Genomic DNA, 6,320 nt, shown 5'->3' with positions numbered 1-6,320 from the left:
ATGTTTACTGGAACGTTTTTGTTTCTCATACTTTTTACTTCTCATTCCTATTGACCATCATTTTTAATCACCCTGTATATTAAGATTACCTATTTAAATATAACACTGTCTCTAATTTTGTTACGAATTTCATTATTGTAAGACAAAATAATAATTTATATTAACTAGAATGCACACAAAGGACATTGTTTCTTCAACTATATTAATTTTAGTGTGCATTTCGACTTCATACTTGTGCTGCTCTTTTAATGTGTGCGTGCTTTCAGCTTTCAAGGAACAATGACCACGGGCTGTTCCTTGCAAATGACTCCAGGATTTCAATCGAATTTTTTAAAGGAATCTGGGTTGGCAGTTGTGAATGTTAAATGTTGTTTTATTTAACGACGCTTGCAACTGCAGAGGTTATATCAGCGTCGCCGGATGTGCCGAAATTTTGTCCCGCAGGAGTTCTTTTACATGCCAGTAAATCTACTGACATGAGTCTGTCGCATTTAAGCACACTTAAATGCCATCGACCTGGCCAGGGATCGAACCCGCAACCTTGGGCTTAGAAGGCCAGCTCAGTTGTGAATATACTGTGATAAACAGAGGCTCCATTGCAACTCTAACATCTTCAGGATATGCACTGTGCCAGTTGGCTAGTCCTTTCATCTATAAGTTTAATGCCGTTTCTATTCACACAAAAGCAATTTGAAGTGATGCATGCCCAATGTCTTGTTTCATTAGAGCCATAAAGTCGCTTCTGTACTACCAACTCTGAAAACATTTACCATTGCTAAAAGCCCTGTGTTTATGCATCCCTCAGGGACAGAGAGGCGTACAGTGCGTAGCTATAGAGACAATATCATGATGGATGACGAAGCGCCAGGACCATTTAGACGCGAATTTTACAATAATTTTTCAGCGGGTGACTGTAGGATAAAAACCACGATGAAGATAAATGGGTAATGACATCGGATTTCGATCGAGGAGGGGACTGGGGGAGGTGGGGGTGGCAGAATAATTGCGAACTGCGAAAGGGTAAGAGCAATCCAAACTCCCATTCTCCTATCAATGTAACATCGGGATGTAATTGAAATATACGCAGATACGATGACCAAATTAGCTTATCCGGCTGCAGGAAATGGCAGCGATATCCATAAGATTGAGAGTCGCTACGTGGCGTAGCGCACTCATAACACCAGCCCCAGTATGAGGTTCGTTGTGAAATATTTAGTGGGTTTCATATGAAGAATCTTAACTGACGGCCGCAATTATTTAGTATTATTGTCATAGCGCATGAATACTGCAAAATGCGCAGCACTTTTAAACCGTTTGTTTAAAGTAAGTCATTGCTGTGCTCGAACTCTATGTTTATCTTAAAATCGTTGCTGAAATGATACTCACAGTTATAAAATATATTTTGTGCGAGATCGTGCGTATTTGCTTGGTTTCCGTACAAAACCAACCCGCGGTAAGTCTAAAATTCCACATTCAGTATTCCCAACCGAACACACATAACAATTTCCCTCTTCTTACCGCTTAAGTGACATATTCATTTTACTACTTTAGGCTTTTAACATATTATTTTTAGAGACGTTCAATATAGTAATAATTATAAATTGGAAACTTACCACTGCAATTTCACCTAAATTGCACTGTTAATTATTGTTTTTAAATATTCGCAAAAATTAAGTAAACTCTACAACTCCACTAAAGTTACTGCATTTCGTGATGCATGTAACATTAAGGAAGCCATTTGTTTTAAGTTCGCATTTATAGACTGGGAGAAAAAAAAGACAGACGTATATCACGGCCTGCTGGAGTATAGTAAACACAGAAAACATTTTAAAGCAACAATGTTGAAGATAGATATTTTTGTTTTCCAAAATTGCCGTCATTGAACGGAAACCAAGATGGAGATTTCATTGCAACTAATTAGAAATTCCTCTTTCAGGTATGTAATAAACGATCTTCGCACAAAATAATGTACGATACACGAGCGGTATGTTTTCTTTCAATTCTCGGAAATTAAAAAAGCTCAACTACGTTTCGCTTTTTTCAAACTTTTCCTCGAACATGAAAACTTCAACATACCGCTCTTGTAACGCATATTACTATAACGACTTAAGGTATTCATCGCCATTATTATTACTACCATAATCACTACCTTTATCATCATTACCTTCACCAACATTGTCCTCATTATCACATCATCATTATTATAGCCGGATGTTTAGGCATTTATTTTGGTTAAAATGGGCAGGGATATAGGCACTAAAATAGTAAAAATAGGCAGCAAAATAGGCATTTATTATTCATGGAAACACAAAAAATAGACAAATACTTAATAAACTCTCCCATACGGTACTCACTTTCCTTGGTTACATGTCACAACAAAATGCTTTTTTAAGTTGTCAACTGTCATAGTGAACCGCCTGTCAGAGAGAACGTTTTTCATATTGGAAAAAGATATTTCTACTTCTGCTGAAGTGATTGGAGCAAACTTAAAACAACTTATTTCAGAAGGACTGTCTCTACTTTCCTTCAGAGATCGGGAAAAACCGACTGTGTATTGTCTCAAAAAGAGGAGTGTGAGAAGGGATTAGAGACTTCAAAGTACGCGTGACCTGTGCGTGCAAGCGACAACAGTAACGGGATCTGGAGACTTGCTTTTAATACTTTCCTCATCCCCTCTTTCGCTGGTAAACCTCGAAGTGACCTGAGCATTGAGGGTTATACTGTTCAAACATCTTTGTTAAGTGACATAGAAGATGGAGTCAGTAGGAGCGAAAAGTTTACAACTTCCTGGAAACATATGTATTGCTGGAGAATAAGATTCTCAGCAAATATTTGTGCGAGGTGAATACATATTTTTAATTTGTATAATCGTTCTTTTTTTGTTTCTTGATATAATTTATGTGCGTTTTATTTTAAATTCATTAAAATATAGAAAATGTACAATAATGACGTAAAAAGGCTAAAAAAGCATTTAACCTTAAAATAGGCAACGGGAGCTAAAATAGGGAAAAAAGACAAAATAAAAATTGGGCATATAGTCCCCAAATGTGTGCAAACGTGTTTATCTCCAATAGGTCTTTCATACGTACACTCAGTTTGAAAAAGGCATTTTGCCTAACATCCGGGTTCTAATCAATATATAACTATCGTCATCATTAAATCACCAATATCATCATCACTATCACCAACATTATTATTAGCATCACCATTCTAACAGAATCATTACTACCTCATTACTGACATCACTGCCATTATCACCAACATTATCATCACTACTACCGTATCATCATTGTTATCACTACAATTATTATCATCTTCACCTTCATAGTGATCATGAAGACGCGGAGTTTGATGACATATCATCTGATGACTGCAACCATCACGAATACTACCGCCAAAACAACCAGACCCAACACAAACATCAGGACTGCAACCTTCGCAAAAACCACAATCATTACATCCATCTACATAATCATTACGATCACCAGTGACATCACTATTACTGCAGCCACCATTATCATCACAAAACCATTAGTATCTATCATAACGTCGTCATTGTCATCTGTCAATCAAGAATCGGCCAAATACTTTTTTGGCACAAATAAAATTCTTACCATCCATTCGTTGCTGCTTCGCATTGTTCAATGTGATAACTTCCTCTAGCGGATATTATGTTTAGTATTTAATTATTTTGCTAATAATTGTAACATAAAATATAATATATACAGAAAAACTTTAGCTCACCCCTGAAAGAATAGAAATCGTGCTCAGGGGCGGATCCCTGAAATGAAATTACTTATCTATACAATACAATTAGTCTTATGTCTACTATGCAATTAGAATATATACATTTAAATTTACAATTTTTCAATTTTTATAAAATCCATACATAACTTTTTAAATTTAATACTAGAACTATAAGAATTGACAAGATTAGGATATTTAAATGTAAATGTGTTATATATTCTTGGGCATAAATTACTACTATGATTAAATACTGTAACAGTGTTGCATTTTGGTTCAAACAATCTTAAAGAATTCATACCTTTTGTTTCATAACTGTGAGAATACATTTCAAAATTATTTCGATTTTTATGTATGAATTTTATTAATACAATGTAATAAATTTGTCTTGCGTTATGTTCATTAAAGTCTAAAAACAATTTTATATTAGTAAATAAAAATTTATTGTAATAAATAACCATACAGGTCTACATAGTAGTGGCAAGAATACAAAGGCTTTCTTTATAAACTAATCAACCACCTGACAATCTGTGAATCAAGCAAATTTGGTTTGAGCCACCTAACCGAATGCCAAAGTAATAAATTGGATAGCAAGCTTGCTAACATACGATCAGACAGACTAATCTATCGCATTAGTGGCATATAACAAGGGATTTGGCAGTTTATACCACTAATCAATCAACCATCTAAACATCTCTCTAATTAACCTGATGCTTAGGCTGCCTAACCAACCAATAAACGAGTGAATTATGTCAGAAGTTCAATAACAGGCAGTATTCCTGGCTAATGAATCGTGAAAATTAGTAAATGTTTTTATGTCGCGCATATATATAACACATCAACCACAGCAAGTAAATGAGGTTCTTTATGGGACAACAGATTTGTGAAACGTTTATCTTAGCGTAAAAACGCTCTACCAACTGAGCTATCCGGGTATCTTAGTTGGTACAGCGTTGATGCGCTAAGCGAAAGGTCCCGGGATCGACACCCGGTCCCGGAACAAGTTTTTGCATTGAAATTATTCAATTTTTTCTTGTCTTCTTAATAGTAAACTGTTTCAGTGTAATTATTATTGTTGTTATTATTATTATTATTATTATTATTATTATTATTATTATTATTATTATTATTATTATTATTATTATTATTATTATTATTATTGGATTGACGGATATTCATAGCATATTCCCTTTCGTTCGTAAACACATTTCAGTCTTAGAGAAAATTGTTTTCATTTATCCTAATCCTGTCACCCTATTTCCTGTATAGACGTTACACGAAATTATAGAGATTTCATAGGGGAGATCCTTAGGGGAGACAATTCCTGTTTACGTCTTACCTCGATTCCTGTATATGTAATAGGCTATAATATGAAAGCCAGTCTGCTAGTCACAAACGCCTCAACGATAGGCAACTCAACCAACAGTTATGCCAGAAATATGGAATTGTGTAAGTAGATAACATGCACACAATATTCGCCTTGATTGCTTCATTATAGATTAAACGCTACATTTACGGATACAGGATTCTTCTAAAAATTCGTATCTTTTAACTCTACTATCACTAGAAGTTTTTCAACATGTTCACCCAAATAATATCCTTTATATCAGTCCTAACAACGTTTTACAAAAATGAACTAAAAGTAAATAACAACAAAGAGAATTGTTCCCAGATGTAAACTATCTGGATATATTAAAAAATAAACAGCTACATGAACTGTCCTTTATAAAAAGTAAAAGTCAGGAGGACAAATAGCAGATCGGTAATATATACCGAATATGAATGAGGTCTCGCCCACCTCATTGAATATTACACGACTAGTCTTAACTAGTCAGTTGTATTATTACTGATAAATACGAGAAAAATTCGTACCGGCACCGGGAATCAAACCCAGGACCTCTCAGCTTTGCGCGCTGAGCGCTCTTTACCAACTGAGCCATGCCGGGACACGATCCACAGCGCCGGCCGAACCCCTCTCGTAGTACTGTTTTACGGCTTTACTACCTGCATTTAAATTTAAGACGATGCACGTCATATGTATGCAGGAGCAGGACTAGTTAAGACTAATCGTGTAATATTCAATGAGGTGGGCGAGACCTCATTCATATTTTATATATATATACTGTTAGTAGTTTTCATTAAACTGATGTTGAATACGGCAACAAAGTCATTTAATATGCGCTCCTGCATACATATGACGTGCATCGTCTTAAATGCAGGTAGTAAAGCCGTAAAACAGTACTACGAGAGGGGTTCGGCCGGCGCTGTGGATCGTGTCCCGGCATGGCTCAGTTGGTAAAGAGCGCTCAGCGCGCAAAGCTGAGAGGTCCTGGGTTCGATTCCCGGTGCCGGTATGTATTTTTCTCGTATTTATCAGTAATAAGATCGGTAATGGTTTGAAATTTATATCAATTTGTCAGGTCCGTACCTGATGATAAAAACTTAAAAACTGCTGAAATACAAGTAAACCCATTTTCAAGAGAATCACATAATACAATATAGGCCTATTAAAAATGTTGAAGGTTATGCTTCAGTAATAATCTGGCACACAATATTTCATTCTCTTTCCTCTACGC

The 6,320-nt window shown here is 35.6% G+C and overlaps 1 non-coding gene across 1 annotated transcript; it reads left to right on the top strand.

Annotated features, from left to right (window-relative positions):
• Positions 1–6,021: 6,021 nt before the first annotated feature.
• Positions 6,022–6,098, top strand: TRNAC-GCA (transfer RNA cysteine (anticodon GCA)). Its single transcript has one exon. It is a non-coding gene; the product is annotated as a tRNA-Cys (tRNA).
• The last annotated feature ends 222 nt before the right edge of the window (positions 6,099–6,320 follow it).

Source organism: Periplaneta americana, chromosome 16, assembly GCF_040183065.1.
Source record: "Periplaneta americana isolate PAMFEO1 chromosome 16, P.americana_PAMFEO1_priV1, whole genome shotgun sequence".
NCBI lineage: Eukaryota > Metazoa > Arthropoda > Insecta > Blattodea > Blattidae > Periplaneta > Periplaneta americana.
Note: the sequence above shows the minus strand (reverse complement) of the source record. Positions and strands in the feature narration are given on the sequence as shown.